Raw genomic sequence first — 19,075 nt, forward strand, 5'->3', positions numbered from 1 at the left:
AGCGGCACCGCTTTGTTGTAAAGTTTGTCCGCCGTCGCAGTCAATGCATGCCAATCTGATTTAACCATTTTCCAAATTTTTTGGGTTTTCTTTAGTTTTGTTTTTTTATTTTTATACGTTTTCTCAAAAATTTTAAATTGAAAACTGTTTTTGTTTTTATTAATTTATTCAAAGAAATTAAAAATGTGATAAATTGTACACCGCTTTGAGTGCGTCGGTGAGAAAAAACGGTGACGAACGAGTTTGTACCGTCATGACGGCCGTAATATTTTTTTGCACTGCCGCTATATTACGTTACGGTGAACTTCACCATCTTCTTCGTTTCCACCTAATAACTCTTACATTGCAAGATTTTTGACAACGTACTCTACCGCTATGTAACGGGCGCTATATAGCGGCACCGCTTTCGAGGGAACCAAGTCTTAAGCGCTGCTTAGATTGGCTTGTGAAGTTTCAGTCATAACTTGTATTTTGTTACACTAAAATTGGTTGGGAAACAAAACAGAAATCTGAAAAAAGTTCAAAAATTCAAAAAAAAAAAAAAACTTTCGAAATTTTTGTAAAACTTTTCTCGAATTTTAAATTTTTTCTAACACGGCTTTGAGAGTGGTTTGGATAGCTTCAGTCCTAAGTGTACTTTGTTGGACTAAAATGAAAACATTCATGCACACCAACGTTCAAAACATTCTATATAAAAAGTTGGAAATTTTCGTAAAATTTTATCAAATTTTCAAATACTTTCGAAAATTTTGTTGAGATGGGTTGCGTGGTTTCAGCCAGAACTTGTATTTTGTTAGACTAAAATTGATTGGGGAACAACAGAGCAATCTCAAAAAAGTTGAAAAAATTCAAAAAAAAAATATGGTTTAAATAGTCTCAGTCCTAAGTGTACACTATGGGACTAAAATGAATGCTTTCGTGCACAGCAACGTTGAAAATATTATAAATAAAATGATCGAAAATTTCGTAGAATTTTATCAAATTTTCAAATCTTTTCGAAAAGTTTATTGAGATTGGTTTGCATAGTTTCAGTAATAACTTGTACTTTGTTGAACCAAAATTGATTGGGAAGCAAAACAGCAATCTCAAAAAAATTCAAAAAATTAAAAAAAAAATTCGAAATTTTTGTAAAATTTTTCTCGAATTTTTAAATTTTTCTAAAACGGTTGTGGGAGTGGTTTGAATAGTTTCTGTCCTAAGTGTACTTTGTGGGACTAAAATGAAAACATTCATGCACACCAACGTTCAAAATATTCTAAATAAAAAGTTCGAAATTTTCGTAAAATTTTATGAAAATTTCAAATCCTTTCGAAAATTTTGTTCAGATTAGTTTGTGTCGTTTCAGTCAGAACATGTATTTTGTTAGAATAAAATTGATTGGGGAACAACAGAGCAATCTCAAAAAATTTTTCTAGAATTTTCGAATTTTTTTCGAAAACGGTTTTGGGAATGGTTTGCATGGTTTCAGTCCTAAGTGTACACTGTGGGACTAAAATGAGTGTTTTCGTGCACAGCAACGTTCAAAATACTATAAATAAGATGATCGAAAATTTCGTAAAATTTTATCAAATTTTCAAATCTTTTCGAAAAGTTTATTGAAATTGGGTTTGCATAGTTTCAGTAATAACTTGTACTTGGTTGAACGAAAATTGATTGGGAAGCAAAACAGCAATCTCAAAAAAATTTGAAAAAAAATTCGAAATTTTTGTAAAATTTTTCTCGAATTTTTAAATTTTTCTAAAACGGTTGTGGGAGTGGTTTGAATAGTTTCTGTCCTAAGTGTACTTTGTGGGACTAAAATGAAAACACTCATGCACACCAACGTTCAAAATATTCTAAATAAAAAGTTCGAAATTTTCGTAAAATTTTATGAAATTTTCAAATCCTTTCGAAAATTTTGTTCAGATTGGTTTGCGTGGTTTCAGTCACAACATGTATTTTGTTATAATAAAATTGATTGGGGAACAACAGAGCAATCTCAAAAAATTTTTCTAGAATTTTCGAATTTTTTCGAAAACGGTTTTGGGAATGGTTTGCATAGTTTCAGTCCTAAGTGTACACTGTGGGACTTAAATGAATGTTTTCGTGCACAGCAACGTTCAAAATACTATAAATAAGATGATCGAAAATTTCGTACAATTTTATCAAATTTTCAAATCTTTTCGAAAAGTTTATAGAGATTGGTTGGCTTAGTTTCAGTCATAACTTATACTTTGTTGAACGAAAATTAATTGGGAAGCAAAACAGCAATCTAAAAAATCCAAAAATTTGAAAAATTAATTTCAAAATTTTTGTAAAACTTTTCTCGAATTTAAAAATTTTTTCTAAAACGGTTTTGAGAGTGGTTTGAATAGTTTCAGTTCTAAGTGTACTTTGTGGGACTATAATGTAAATATTCATGCACACCAACGTTTTGTAAAATTTTCAAATCCTTTCGAAAATTTTGTTGTGATTGGTTTGCGTGATTTCAGTCAGAACTTGTATTTTGTTAGACTAAAATTGATTGGGGAACAACAAAGCAATCTTAAAAAAGTTCAAAAAGTTCCAAAAAATATTACAAATTTTTCAGAACAATAATTTTTTTCTAATGATAATTATTGTTATTTTTTAACTTTTCTAAATTTGAAAAATTGTATTTTGTTTTTCGAATAGTAAGTAGAAAATTTTTCAGACAACCTGCCATAGCTGTGCAGATAGATCCATTTCGAAGGATGCTAAGCTTTCATCATCAGTACGCGGTGGTTTGTTTGACTGGCAAATTTGCTACTTCTATTCCTTTTTACCAACTATATTTATTCAGTGTTGCGCCATCTGGTGCAAATCACTGATAATGCTGGATTTTTGTTTATTGTCAATTACTTTGTTTGACATTCACAAGTGCTCATGGTTTATTAACAATTGTTTTTGTTTTTAACAATGAGCACTTGGGAATGTCAAACAAAGTAATTGACAATAAACAAAAATCCAGAATTATCAGTGATTTGCACCAGATTGGCGCAACACTGAATAAATATAGTTGGTAAAATGGAATAGAAGTAGCAAATTTGCCAGTCAAACAAACCACCGCTGTATAGCTAAATGGTTAGCGCAGCATGCCTAAAGCGTACTGATGATGAACGCTTAGCACCCTTCGAAATGTATCTATCTGCGCAGCTATGGCAGGTTGTCTGAAAAATTTTCTACTTACTATTCCAAAAACAAAATACAATTTTTCAAATTTAGAAAAATTAAAACATAACAATAATTATCATTAGGAAAAATTATTGTTCTGGCCTTGAGCTCGATTCGAACCTTGAATGATATATCAATAGGCCGATAAAAACAAAAACAATTATTACAAACGAAACGGTTTTGGGAATGGTTTTAATAGTTTCAGTCCAAAGTGTGCATTGTGGCACTACAATGAATGTTTTCGTGCACAGCAACGTTCAAAATATTTTACTTAAAATTATCGAAATTTTCGAAAAATTTTATCAAATTTTCAAATCCCTTCGAAATTTTAATTGAGATTGGTTTGCTTATTTTCAGTCATAACTTGTACTTTGTTGGGCGAATATTGATTGGGAAGCAAAACAGCAATCTCAAAAAAGTTCAAAAAATAAAAAAAAATTTCGAAATTTTTGTAAAACTTTTCCCGAATTTTCGAATTTTTTCGAAAACAGTTTTGAGATTGAATTGAATAATTTAAGTGCTAAGAGTATTTTGTGGGTAGAAAATGCATATTTTCGTGCACAGCATCTAAATAAAAACAATTTTATCAAATTTTCAAATCATTTCGAAAAATTTATTGAGATTGGTTTGTGTTGCGTCAGTCAAAAGTTAAATTTTTTTAGCTTAAATTTGATTGGGTTACAATATGCAGTTTTGTGCTCAAAAAAACTGTAAAATAAAGTTCGAAATTTTTGTAAAATTTACTAGAATTTTCATATTTTTTCGAAAATGTTTTCGAGATTGGAAATTTTTCTTAAACTGTCAAAAATATAAAAAGAAGAAGTAAATTGACGAAATATGGTAGAAAATTTCAGTCCTATTTTCGTGTTCGCTGCTGTTTATATAACCGGATTCAAGCTTGCCTTTTAGACCTTAACTCTTACTTTTATATTCACGAAATATGAACTCATTAAAAATTATGACTTTTTAGATATATTTACCAGCTTTTGCCGGCCATGTTCCAGTCGTGCACGCATGAATCGAGATTAACTCGTTTTTATTATCTTTTAGTTTTAGAATTTGCACGCTCTAGTTGATCGCATAGCGTTTGCGTTATAATCTAAATAGATATTTATAGTAAACCTATGCGTGCAATCGTATTTATATTTATGTATAGACCAAATTAATATGTAAATAGAATTCTACATCAATTGCTTTTTATTATTTCAATGATATTTTTCGTATTTCGTGTCTGCTTATTCACTCTCCACTAATTTTATTTGACGGCTTAGTGACGTCTGCCAATTAGCACTAGTAATAACAGGTTTTGGGGTGTGGTATCGGTGTTGATGATCCGTTACCGGATATAGATCCGGTAGGTTTCGACAACAAGCACCATTAAGGTACAATCCTGACCATCTCGGAAACGATTTAATATGAACACACTGAACCATCTAGGTCATCTCGCCCTGACTCTCTAATTCCATGAGGAACTTGGCGTCGCCAGAGCCTCGGTTGCTACAGAAACAGGATTCCCCACGGATAGATGAGGTTGACAAGTGGATTGGAGAAGTTATAAATGGCGCTGAGAACCCCTTGAATCATTGGTGTATTTTATTCGCCTCTTACGACCTTCAGGTATGCCGTTTTTCAAGGACGTTTTTTTATAAAAAATGTGTTTAAAAAGAAAAATCTAAGTAATGTTTCGCTTCAAATATCTGCGTTATCGAATCGTAGGCTGCCATGATGTGATGGCGGCATGGTCGGCTACCTGAAGATCTTGAATATTTCTGAATTTAAATTGGAATTGTCTGAATTTATATGGGAAATTGGAAATGGATAATTTTCTGAACTTGAATCATAACTTTATAAATTTTGATTGGAATTTCTAAACTTTAATTGTTAGCTTCTGAATTTATGTTCATCTTGGAAATTCTGAACTTGATTTTTAATTCTCTGAACTTGAATTTTAAATTTCTGAACTTTAATTGAAATTTCTAAACTTGTATTGTAATTTTATGTATTTGAATTTTATAACACTGAACCTAAACTGGAAATATTGAGCTTACGTTGGAAATTCTCAATATGGTTTGTAATTTTCTGAGCTAGAATTGAATTTCTTGAATTGAGTTGCTGTTTTCTTATCCCAAATTGAAAATTCTGAACTTGAGTTGTAATTTTCTGAACTGGGATTGAAAATTCCTGAGTTTAAATTGAAATTTCTGAACATGTATTTTATTTTTATGAATTATGAGCTTAGTGTGCAAATTATGTAAACGAATCGAATCTTTTTTTCTCATGTGAATCAAAATTTCTATCATATAAGGGCATCCATTCACTTCAGTGAGTGACAACAACCCGCAATGCCCCTTTACAATTTTTGGTATTATATAGTCTTGACCGTGAATGTGAGTGAGCGCGACGCAAAGTGTGACGGCGTCATACATAATCTGGCCTTAAATTGGAATTTATTGGCCCGTAATCATAGTCGCTGACTAAAATACTCTTTAGTTAAAATCTTGCCTAAATAAAAAATGGGATATAAAATTTTGGTCTGTCGTAGACATATTAAACACAGTTTTCAGCTAAAATAAGCATGGACTAGGTATCCGCATGAAAAAAAGGTATTGATTGGTGAAGAAATTTTTCAGAAATTTTAAAAGTTCACCCTGTTCCTTGCAACCGTGGTTACTTGACTCCACGTATAAAAAATGGTAATTTTTTACTTGACACAAACTCTTACAATAGCTGTGTTTTTTCACATCTATATACGTTTACGCTTAAACTTTATATGGACTGCTAAGCGGCAAACTTTAAATACACCTCTGAAATTGCTACGCATAAAATTAGTACTACTAAATTTCAATACGCATTATACTCAGATGGAACTGAAATATGTGCCTATGTTTAACCCTCTGCACCAATTCTATGTATTCCATGCGCGTCCACTATTTATCACAACTGATTCAGCTATATGTTATACACAGAAATACAGCAGAGGGTTTTGTCTCCGCTTTTCCGTACACCCTGTTGCTGTAGCTAGTTGTTTAACCACTGCCGCTAGATGGGTCTCCTAAGCGTTATCTAAGCGAGGATAGGCGTTTTTTCCTTACGCGCAGTCGAAACGTATACGCGTGTAAAAAAAACATGGCTATTAAGACAGATGTGACGACTAAAATGATGCAAACCTTAAATGTTAGGTGGCCCTAACCGTTAAAGCCGTTTAATTTAAAATACCCGAAACTGAATGGGGATATCTCTAACCTCGATACTATAAGTATGCAGGACATTCAATTATAATCAGGTTAAATCAAATGTAGGTTTGTCTTCGCCAAGTCAGCATAAATAAAGGGTGTTTAGTATAGTTTTCAATAGGAAAGAAGTGACCTAGAATATTGAGCCATTGTAGATCGACCTGCAAAGTGTAAGTCCCTTTTACATTAGAAAATCATTGAACTCAAGTCGATCTTGACATAAACTAAGAGGGTGATAAAGGGGAGAAGTAGTTCAGCAGCGCCCGTACCAAGCCATTCTTAAAATGTGTATTGCTAATTCTTGTTGTATTCCGTGTTTTATTTCACGCTTTCTTTTAAGAGGAATTGGCAAATGTAAAGGGGAATAGAAGTACAAAAGGAAATGCCAGTAGAATTTAATTCAAGAATTCTGTAATTTAATTCAATATTTAGAAGTCGGAAATAAGAAATTTTTCTTTTATAAATAGATATTCACAAAAACCGAATAATTACCCCCCAAACGCTTGCGAAACTGGTGAAAATTGTATCAGCGTAAAACGCCTTTTTAGTTAATTATTTTCTGTGTACAGCCATATCACCATAAATGCATCAAACACATGAAAGTCTTAAACTTTTTTTTTGCAAAAATATCTTGACAGAGTACAAGTACTACTTTGGCGCCTTCGGATTATTGCTTCCGAAATTAAAACGCGTCATTTGACACCTCTCCCGAAATTTATTGACATGTATTAAAAATCGATGCCTGTGGTAAATAATTCTTCCATTGAATATTTATTTCTAAATTTAATGCCAAAATCAGTATAGCATGCTACTTTTTCCTCAAAAGATACTAAAATATCAAAATCCTCGAATATCTTTGAATGCGAAATAGTCTTAATTAAAGATTTCCCATATGTGGAGCTAAGTAACCATTGCAGATTTTAAAATTGTAAGGGGAAGCCTTTTTTCACTTCCATTTAAGTTCATCGCGTTTAAATAGCAAATTGTTTAATTTCTCGCAACTTTTGACTTTTCACTTTAAATTTAAAATATTTTTTAGAGATAAAATTGTGTTTAATTGGACTATAACAGACTTTAAATGATATTTAATTTAGAACCATGTTTAAACCAATAAAACTCAATTTTATTTCGTCTATGATTACGGGCCATTGAGTTAAAATTAGAAAGTCTCAATACTAATTGTAATTTTCTGAATTTTAACTGCAACCAAATTTGCTAGAACTTTGTTACTCTTGGTAGAAAGTAAAGGCCACAGATATTAACTTTGCGAAAAGGAACCCCTGTCCAATGGCTCCCTAAAGAAGAGTGTTTCGAATAGGCGGTTCTCTTTTCCAGTTTCACAAAATCAAAATTTTCTAAATAATAAGCTAGTCAAGTATGTGCGCCTGAACCATGCTTAAAGCAATTTGCATTAAAATTTTTATTTTTTTGAATGGGTCGGCTCTGGTTCTCTTTTCGGGAAGATAAAGGAAGAACGGAGGAAATTTTAAATATAAAAGATCCTCAACTTCACTTGAACGAAAACACAATATTTTATCAAAATAAAGTCGTTTAATAGGAGTTCATTCACAAACGCACGTAAAGCATAAATATTGTAACGAATTTAGTGCAACTCCCCTTATTTGCAACCTTCTGCTAACGTTCGAATCACTAAACTGTTGAATAAATAACTCCACTATTCAATAATGCAAAATTCCCTTTATTAGACTACTTTCAAAATAACACTACAATTGCTTGCTAGATAGCGTCTTAAATCAAACTGATTGTCGTGCCTCTTCTGTTGCTGCCTTTTATACTCTGTGATTTCTCGTTCGCATCTTCTAGGCGCTTCCATTTCTAGAATTTACTAGTTGGTTATTAGATATAAAATTACTACGTTTATAGCTTCCCATATGCGCGTGTATACGTGAGCACAATTGTAATTGCATACTTTTGGGAGCATCTAAGGTAAGATATCTGCATGTGTTTGTGCGTCTCTTCTCCGCTGCGTGTAGTATATTGCTTTATTGCTGTGCACACAAGTCACTGCTTAGCATCGACTTAGAGATGATAGTTTCCCTTAGTGTTACTAACTATATATATATTGTGACGAATATTAGCAACACTAAGGTATACTATCATCTCTAAGCCAATACTAAGCAGTGACTTGTATGCACATCAGCAAATCAGTCATTATGTCTACACATATGTCCACACAAGCGGCGGAGAGCAACGGACAAACACATGCATATATCTGAGATACTCCCAAAAGTAGGCAATCATCTGTGGAAGTATCACTCACATATACACGCGCATAGGCTATGCGAGAAGCTATAATAATAGTGCATCTGTAGTTATAGCTAGGAAATTTATAGCTGGTAAACGAGTAGTAATTTCTAGAAATAGAAACGCCTAGAAGTATGCGAACGAGATATCACAGATTGATTTAAGCACGCTATCTGTTGAGAAGTAGAAGTGTTATTGTGAAAGTAGTCTAATAAAGACCATTTTGCATTATTGAATATTGGAGTAATTTATTCAACAGTTTAGTGATTCGAACGTTAGCAGAAGGTTGCAAATAAGAGGAATATCCATAAATTCGTTGCAATATTAAAATAGTTCGGCTCTGATCCACTTCCCGGAATTAATAGCTACTCAAATATTATGTATATCAAAGAGGTATACCAATAGCGAATTTCAAGAAAATCGTACCATAAATTAGGTTTACATAATTAAATCCGTTTAAATCCGTTTCTCAAATGATGAGTTAGTCACGGAAGTACCCATATACCGAATTTCAAGCAAATTGCACCGTTACCCTATTTTTTTTTTTTTTTAGAATAGGTCGGCCCCTTGTCCACTTCCTGACATTTGTGGTGAAGAAACCATGTCTATTACAGTTCTGAGGGCAAAATATAGAACTGTGTATATTTTTGCGTTATTCGGTGGTATAGTTTAGGCGTGATGCTACGACCCAGTACAGACCTTCACATTTATACAGAGAGATCAAATAAAAAATTGCTTTAAAAAATTTTTTTCATACTTTAAAAGCAATAAAAGGCATTTATTCAATATGACAAATTCTCATCTTTTTTTAAGCTTAGACAAAATATTCTTTCCATAAAATCTTTTATTACTACGCCCGTTTCGTTACTAGGACTTAAGTCATATTCCAGCATAATCCCCAATTCTATTGCGCTACAAAGTCTAATGTATATGCGAAAAGCTCTTCAGTAACAAAAATTTCATTTGCTTTTGGTTTTATGCTTTTTATCCAATTTGAATTTTCCAAGAATATACAAACAATAAGGGAGAAAAACTTTTTGTTTTTACGGTTATAACAGGAAAGCGCAACAAATGGAAATGCTGAATACGCTAAGTTAAAAAAAAAAGTATTAAATAAGTAAACTCGTAAAAATAATCATAACAGTAACAATAAGCTTAAACACAAATAACAGCAATGAAGAAATAAGAAATGACGAAACAACAACAAATGCTATAGAAGTGTAATTGAAGCGACACAGAACATTGAAAGCACGTTGGCTACGTCTTCACTATGATCGCGCAGCGGTGGGACGGTGTAAATATGATAACAGGCAGACATAAACAAATTTGTGAATGTTTATAATGAGTAATTTTAAACAAAAGGGAATGAAGACCCGGTAGAGAAAGCGTTTGTGTAAATGTGCATGTGGGGGTGTGTAGCTTATGGATAACGGTGATTTGTTTGAAATTTCATTTGCGTCATAAATTATTTGGCGGTTGACTATCAGTTTTAGTGTCTGCAAGGCCGAATGCTTGAATGTTTTTTTTATCAAGAACGGATAGCATGCCTGCAATAAAAACAGAGCGCGGAGAGAGTGTACCACAACGAAGGCACTGCGTTCAAGTAGCGGGGAAAGTAGCTTCAGAATACCAAAGAAAGAGGTTTTCAACTTTTTTTCTTCTAGACTTTTCTTCGAGTCTATTTTCTTATGGTTTCGTATAGTTTTCATTGACTGTGCAAACCCGTCGGCAGTTTTTGTAAATATCCAAAAAGTTTTGGGGACGATTTCTGAACTATTTTCGGATCATTACAGGATCTTTTTATTTTTTATTTATTTACTCAGTCTATGAACTTACAGTTCTTACAGACTGCCAATAATGGTAGATACAAAATATATTAACACAAAGATAACAAAATATATATGTAAATATATAGTTTACAATAAATAATAAGTTCTTATAACTAACAAATTAAAAACAATTAAATAGCTGACATTAAAATATTTATAAAAGCGTCCCTACACATCAAAAAATCAAGCTCAATCAAGCTCTTATCTTATTGAATTCGTTCAGGGCGCGTGCAGTTGGCGTATTCCTTCCATAATCCGTAAAGCGGGCAAACATTACGAAGATGCCACCTTGGAACATTAAAACTAATTTCCACAAGAAGGGCAGCAAAGTCTACATCTCCGTGGATAATGCCAAACAAGAAAGTCAAGGAGAGAATAGATATCTTGGCTTCCAGGGGTTTAAGATTCAAAAGAAGTAAATGAGCAGTATATGGAGGAAGAGGGTATGTAAACCTTAATGACCGTAAAGCATACTTAAGAAAAACTTTTTGAACTCGCTGAAGCCTGCTGATTGAGAATTGTTGGAAAGGTCCACAAATGATGGTAGCATACTCAAGATGAGAACGCTCGAATGAGGAGTAGAGTACTTTTAAAGTTTACGGGTCAGAAAACTCCGAACTATTACGCCGAATGAAGCCTATTATAGCATAGGCCTTGGCAATGAATTCCCGAACATAAATTTTGTATCAAATACAACTCCAAAATCTTTGAGTTTATCAGCAGTCTGCAATGTACTGTTAGCGATACTATACGAACTGTTGAGATTTGAACGAGATTTTGAGTAGGTTACGTGGAAGCATTTATTTATATTTAAAGAAAGATGAGATCTAATGCACGAGGAGTAAAGTTTATCAATTTCAACTTGAAGATTAAACATATCGTTTGCGGAATTTACAACAGAGTAAACTTTGAGATTATCGGCGTACAACAGAAATATAGTGTAAGAGAAGCATGAGCTAATGTCACTGATAAATAAGACAAAAAGTAATGGTCCTAAAATACTACCCTGCGGAACGCCCGATAGCACCAAGAAGCGATCTGATGATACCGCATCAATAGAGACGGCACATCATTTGTTACTTAGATATGATTTTAGCCATTGCAAAAAGGTTGAGTGAAAACCAAGGCAGTACAGTTTGTGAATTAGAATATCATGCGATACCTTATCAAACGCTTTGGAAAAGTCGGTGTAAATACAGTCGGCCTAATGACCAGATGAAAAGGCGGAGATACAATATTCACTGAATTCCACAAGATTGGAAACGGTAGATCGTCCAGAAACAAACCCATGCTGTTTCGGACAGATCAAGTGCTTCACTGAGAAATAAACATTTTCCTTGAAAATATTCTCAAGTAGCTTAGATACGGTTGAAAGCTTTGAAATTGGTCTGTAATTGCAGACATCAGTCTTACTGCCAGATTTATAAATAGGACTTATCGAAGCGATTTTCCGAGCATCAATAAACTTTTTCTTCGGTGCTTTCTAGGATAATTTCGGAATTGTTTCGGGACTACTTAGAGGCGATGTCCGTTAAATTTCCTGTACTATTTTCGTACAATTTTGGGAATGTGCTCAGGATCATTTCGGAAAAAATTTTGGAAAATTTTGTGCTTGTTTTCGGGATAGTCACCTGACTGGAATGGTTTCGGGATTATTTCGGGAAATTTTACGAGTTTATATAAGGGATCATTTTGCAACTAATTCTTGAAAATTCAAAATTGTTTCGGGGTTATGTTGGATCTGTTCCGCGATTGTGCTCGGCATTAATCTGGGACTATGTCGGCATGGTTTTCACAACAATTTCGGAATATTTTTAAGATATGCTGGTGTAGCAGTTTCGTGGTCATTCCCGAATTATTTCAGGATTGCTTTTGTGATGAATTTTAGATCAGAATATTTAGAGAATGTTTTCAGAATCAGTTTAGTATTGTTTCTCGATGCAACTCGATTTGAGACCTAAACGTGTTTGTTTTGGCCCTAACATGGGATTATTGGCGGACTATTTTCGAATCATATCGGCATCATTTTAGCACTATTATGGAATAATTGCGTTAACATTTCTATTTAATTCAGCAATTACTTTCGAGATAATTCAAAAATAATTTTTGGATTTTATCTACATTAGGAAGGGTCGATTTGTGGGGAGGCAAACAAATCGCCCATTGCTCTGTGAAAATCATATTCTAGGGATCAAAATAAGAAACTTTGCCGAAGGAACCATATCACTAAAACGAAATCCGATGTCCCCCCTTTGGGTAGTAGGGGCAAATTTTGAAAAATCCCACTTTGAAATGCCTATGTTTTTTCTTTTTGGAGTTTATTTTTCTCTTTAGAAATTAATTTAGTCAGAACACATGTAAAAGAAAAAAAGAATTTAACTTAGTAATAGAAAAGAAATAAAAAAAAATTATTAGAAATTAGCGTTTTTACAACCCCCTTTTAAAACCAAGGCATCACTGTGATGCATTTGCATGTCGTAAACATAGTTGTGTGGGTTTTTTATTCAACCGTTTTAAAAAATGAAGGTATCACTGTGACACAATTGCGGATCGTAAAATTGCTTGTGTTGTTTTTTTTAAGCCACCACAAGACACAGCAGGTAGAATTGAAATTGCCCCTACCCAAAAGTTCGACCCAAAGGGGGGACATCAGAATTCGTCTTAGAGGTATGGTTCCTTCGGCAAAGTTTCTTATTTTGATCCCTAGAATACGATTTTCACAGATCAATGTGCGATTTTCAAATCGACCCGTCCTAATCTACATAATTTCTGTACTATTACGGAAACTTTTAAACATTTCGTGTAATTTGGGACCATTGTTTTCTGAATTATGACTGAAATTTTTCGGAACGGTTTCGCTATAGTTTCGGGACCGTTTCGAGAACATTTTTGAGACTGTGTTAGGGATCATATGGAAAATGATAATTCTTTAAATCGTTTCGAAACTTTGCTATATCCATTTTGGGATTAGGAGACTGCATTTTTGGGACTATTTCCGAACTATTTCGGGATTGCTTTTAAAATCAGTTTAAGATCACTATAGAGACAATTTTATGATCGCTTCAGGACCATTTTGGTACTATTTAATCAAATTTGTTTACGCACAGCTAATATTCAAAAATTATATACAAATTTATAAGTGGTACACCTACGCATCAAGGGAACACAAACAACTAATCGAACAGAATGACAGCGAATAAATTGCAAAATTAAAATAAGACTAATTATTTTGAGCATGAAATATCTACGCATAAATAACTCTAAGTGAAAATTGGAAACTTGCAAAATGTTGAGCTATAAAATGTTTGAGGTAGGCGCTTTGAAATATGAAACAATTGTCAGTAAAATTGAAATATGTTTGCCTTCACTTGTGCACGTACAATTAATATAAATAAATATGAAAAATGCTGGCATTAATTGACTGAACAATGCAAACTAATTGAAGGCAATTGCGAGGCGTTGACTATAACATAAACGTATATTGTATATGAGAAAGTAATAAATTATATAACACAAAATTTATATTAAGCTTTAATATAAGCTGTGTTTGTTTTTTACGTGTATATACATATGCACTTAAACTTTATACGCACTGCGAAGCGCATGCCTTTGTCCTCTCTTATGGAATTGTTGCGCATAAAATTAGTACTAACAAGTAAGGAAGGATAAGTTCAGGTGTAACCGAAAATTACATACTCAGCTGAGAGCTTTGGAGACAAAATAAGGGAAAATCAGCATCTAGGAAAATGAACATAGGGTAACCCTGGAATGTGTTTGTATGACATTGATATCAAACGAAAGGTATTAAAGAGCATTTTAAAAGGGAGTGGGCCATAGTTCTATAGGTGGACGCCATTTCGGGATATCACCATAAAGGTGGAAGAGGGGTGACTCTAGAATTTGTTTATACGATATGGGAATTAAATGAAAGGTGTTAATGAGTATTTTGAAAAGGAGTGGGCCTTAGTTCTATAGGTGGACGCCTTTTCGAGAAATCGCCATAAAGGTGAACCAGGGGTGACTCTAGAATTTGCTTGTAAGATATGGGTATCAAATTAAAAGTATTAATGAGAGTTTTAAAAGGGAGTATCCCTTAGTTGTGTATGTGAAGGCGTTTTCGAGATATCGACCAAAATGTGGACCAAGGTGACACAGAACATCATCTGTCGGGTACCGCTAATTTATTTATAAATTTAATACCACGAACAGTATTCCTGCCAAGATTCCAAGGGCTTTTGATTTCGCCCTGCAGAACTTTTTCATTTTACAAAGTTTTTTCTAAAGTTATATTTTGCGTCAATAAACCAATAGAATTACAATGTTTCATCCCTTTTTTCATATTTGGTATAGAATTATGGCATTTTTTTAATTTTTCCAAATTTTCGATATCGAAAAAGTGGGCGTGGTCATAGTCGGATTTCGGCCTTTTTTTTTTTTTTGCCAAGACAAAGTGAGTTCAGATAAGTACGTGAACTAAGTTTAGTAAAGATATATCAATTTTTGCTCAAGTTATTGTGTTAAGGGACGAGAGGAAGGACAGACGGTCGACTGTGTATAAAAACTGGTCGTGGCTTCTACCGATTTCGCCCATTTTCACAGGAAACAATTATTGTTATAGAGTCTATGCTTAAATGAAAAAGGGTGGGGCCACGCCCATTTTGAAATTTTCTTTTATTTTTGTATTTTGCTGCACCATATAATTACTGGAGTTGAATGTTGACATAATTTACTTATATACTGTAAAGATAATAAATTTTTTGTTAAAATTTGACTTTAAAAAATTTTTTTTTAAAAGTGGGCGTGTTCTTCATTTGGTTTTGCTAATTTTTATTTAGCACATATATAGTAATAGTGGTAACGTTCCTGCCAAATTTCATTATGTTATCTTCAACGACTGCCAAATTACGACTTGCAAAACTTTCAAATTACCTTCTTTCAAAAGTGGGCGGTGCCGCGCCCATTGTCCCAAAATTTACTTGTTTTCTATTCTACGTCATAGAATCAACCCACCTACCAAGTTTCATCGCCCTATCCATCTTTGGTAATGAATTATCGCACTTTTTGAATTTTTCGAAATTTTCGATATCGAAAAAGTGGGCGTGGTTATAGTCCTATTTCGTTCTTTTTAAATTGTGATCTAAGATGAGTGCCCAGGAACCTACATACCAAATTTCATCAAGATACCTCAAAATTTACTCAAGTTATCGTGATTACAGACGGACGGACGGACGGATATGGCTAAATGAATTTCTTTTTTCGCCCAGATCATTTTGATATATGGAAGTCTATATCTCTCTCTATTAGTTTATGCCGTTACGGATTGCCATTATGCGAACAAAGTTAATATACTCTGTGAGCTCTGCTCAGCTGAGTATAAAAAGTGGGTGTCTCCACTATTCTATACACCATGACCAAAAAGGTTTGTGTCTACAATATTTCTCCATATGCTGCTATTATGTGTAATTTCCGACGTAGATGCATATACATTAGGGCGGGTCAAATTGTATGGGGAAAATTGGGGGGGAAAAACTTCAGGTACACATCCAGTTTCTGAAACTATGGGTCATACTGAATAATATTGTCCATGGGACCATAGGTCTGAAATGAATTTCGAGCCTCCCTAATTTTGCTAGAAAATTGTATATCCCAATCCGTATAGCGGCTCTCTCAAATAAAATACATGAAAATAAATGTCAAACTCGGATTCGGATTGGGATATAAAACTTTCTAACAAAACTAGGGAGGCTCGCAATTCATTTCAGACCTATGATCCCATGGACAATATTACTCAGTATGGCCCATAGATTCAGAAACTGGATATGCCTTTGCAATAAATTTGACCCGCTCCAATACACATGTAAAAAAAACACGGCCGTTGTTCGAAAACTTAAAAAAAAAAACAGTAAACAGCTCCGACCCAACATCCTAATGCAAGATATTGAGGTATCCCTGCCACTGTGTTAATGGTGAGCAGATGGCTTTTTAACTGCTTTCCTTTAATGCTGCCTTGCGATGCCTGACGACTTGGAAAGGCCGTCTGCGTGATTAAAACAGCATTTAAGTTAAGTGTCTCTTTACTTTACATCGCAAGTTGAAGAGACCACTGGCTCATATTTTTTTGTAGTAAAAAAATCCAACATGAAAAAATGTAATTAAATTTCTATAAATTAAAGCAAGTGTGGCTCCTACAGGGATTACTGCGCAGCGATATTGAAAAATAAAAGGAGCTACCTGGTTTCATGTTTAAGTTAATGTATTTCGAAATTCTTCAAATATAAATTTTTCCAAAAGCCCAAAACATTTTAGGTAAGTTTTCAGGTCTATATTCCTTTTTCAGCCAATTAAAGATAAAACTATGGAGACTAGAGCAATATCAGTTTTTTGCTTTATTGCACATCACACGTTGCAAAAAATTGTTGTTTAACGATATTAGTTGTTAGTGATCCATGCATTAAATGTTCTATCTTTGAGGCAATTAGAATTCGTTAAGACAATCAAGAAAAATGTAGACAAGTTATGAGCTCTAAGCACGTGCCCGAAAAAGGAAGAACAGCTCGTGGAAACTTTCACATATGAGGTTACTAGAGTGGGTCAGTTTATTTTGTCTCAGCATTTCTAGCATATTCTGACTCTGCATAAATTACGTTAAGCCAAATTCGCGTGAGAACGAAGTGCTTGTAAAGTTCGATGTGTGAGCATAAAGGTGCTCGTCAGAGGTAGCCGAAGTATCTTTAAGACACAAATAATTTCGGGCTCTTTGCGAAAGTAGTAGGAAGGGTAACAATCGATAACTGCTAGTTATTGTTTTATTCTCGGCTTACTACATAGTGAACTATTAGTCTCTCCAATTTCCTGCACGCCTTCATACAAATTTGATTTTATTTATTTTTCATTTTAACTCTAAACAAATGTCTAGGGCCCGTATCGTGTTATACGATCTCGTATCGAAAAGCAATTTCACTCAAATTATAAATCAGAAGCTGTCAAAAGATTTGTAAAATGGATGATAAGGTTTGGATCTTATGAGCGTGTGGATCCCATTCCACATACTTTCCTAATCCAATTGCCTATTCCAGAGCTATTGCCATTTGAAAAATTGATTTCGATCACGGATCGTATAACGCGATACGGGCCCAGGTTTTTTCTAAAGTTCCAATAATTATGATTCATAAACCTTTTGAAAACGGAGGGTTTGTTTGATATGTTCACAACACTGAAAGAAAAAAACTGGTAAAATCAACCGAAATACGGGTCAACTCAACTGAAATTTCTGTCATTTTTTATCCATCGCAACAAGATAGTTGATTCAACATCGTTGATTCGTAATTGACCGTTTTAGTAGTCAAATGAACAAAAAAAGTTGTTGCGACAGCTTTGTACGAAAGTACCTTTGTTGCGGCATTTGCAAGGCAGATAAGTTTTCACTGAAATCTTTTCATGGCAGAAATACACTCGGAGTGCTTGCCGAACAGTGCCGAGGGGCGACCCCGCTTATGAAAATTTTCTTCTAATTGAAAAACCTTATTTTTAAAATTTTTATGTTGGTTTGCCCGGGGTGTGAACACGGGTTTTCGGTGTGCCTATCCCTGAAAATACTTGATAACCATATCCTGGAGAAAAATTAAAAAAAAATATTGTGTATGAGAGGGTTAAAGAAACCTAAAAACTTATGACGCAGTTCCATTACTTGTATCCATAACTGGGGAAAATAGATCTCTCCATGTCTTAAACCAATTTTGAAAAAAGCTATCATAGTGTTATCAATAGCGAATTATTATTTACAAACCTCTATGTTTTTGCGATGGCGAGCACCAAAGAAGATTTTATAATGAGCTGTACGAGCTTTACGCAGACATCAACATAGTCCAGCGAATTAAAACGCAGCAACTACGTTGGCTAGGTCATGTTATGCGAATAAAAGATAATGCTACGGCTAAGGAAGTATTTTTATCGGAACCCGCCTATGGAAGCAGAGTAAAGGGGCGGCCCCAACTCCGCTGGAAGGAAGAGGTGGAAAACAATTAAATTCACTTTGTGTGACCAATTGGCACCAGTCAACCCAACAGAGAAGCGATTGGCGCGCCTTGTTGGACGGCCATAAACAACTGAACGGTTAAGAACCAGTTAAGTAAGTAAAATAAGAATATGGTAACATCGCGATAAATTTTCAATAACCAAATGATAATAAGCCGATAAAAAATCGGTAACTTTTCGACATCAAAACTATAACTCGGCTGTACTGCGTCGATAATACAACTATTTCAAACCCTTCCTTTCCAATCCTTTTCTTTCTTTTAATCTCCCTCCTCTATTACCTTACTTTACATTGTAAAAAATTGTTCAGAGGCAAAGCGCTACTAGCATTGCCCTGTGATAGGATCTTTGATTGAGCTGGAAGTTAGTCTGTCTGTTTACGATATTTAGCGCTTTTATGCTGCCATGTACTTCACGGAAGCCTGTGAAAATAACTTTATATTCTAATGCTTGGTTGGAAAGTTATTGATATTTTGGAGTATCTAGCTGCCATCAAATATTTCCATCAAATCGCTAAATATCGCATTGGTAAGTTGTGAAAAC

General features: G+C 34.0%; 2 protein-coding genes across 3 annotated transcripts in view; one reads left to right on the forward strand and one right to left on the reverse strand.

The window, feature by feature from the left end:
* Nucleotides 1-19,075, reverse strand: part of LOC137243197 (micronuclear linker histone polyprotein) — a 553,070-nt gene that overhangs the window by 313,239 nt on the left and 220,756 nt on the right. The window lies entirely within an intron of this gene.
* Nucleotides 1-19,075, forward strand: part of Pkc53E (Protein C kinase 53E) — a 222,838-nt gene that overhangs the window by 1,157 nt on the left and 202,606 nt on the right. The window lies entirely within an intron of this gene.

The sequence above is a fragment of the Eurosta solidaginis genome, chromosome 3, assembly GCF_040869045.1.
Source record: "Eurosta solidaginis isolate ZX-2024a chromosome 3, ASM4086904v1, whole genome shotgun sequence".
Lineage (NCBI taxonomy): Eukaryota > Metazoa > Arthropoda > Insecta > Diptera > Tephritidae > Eurosta > Eurosta solidaginis.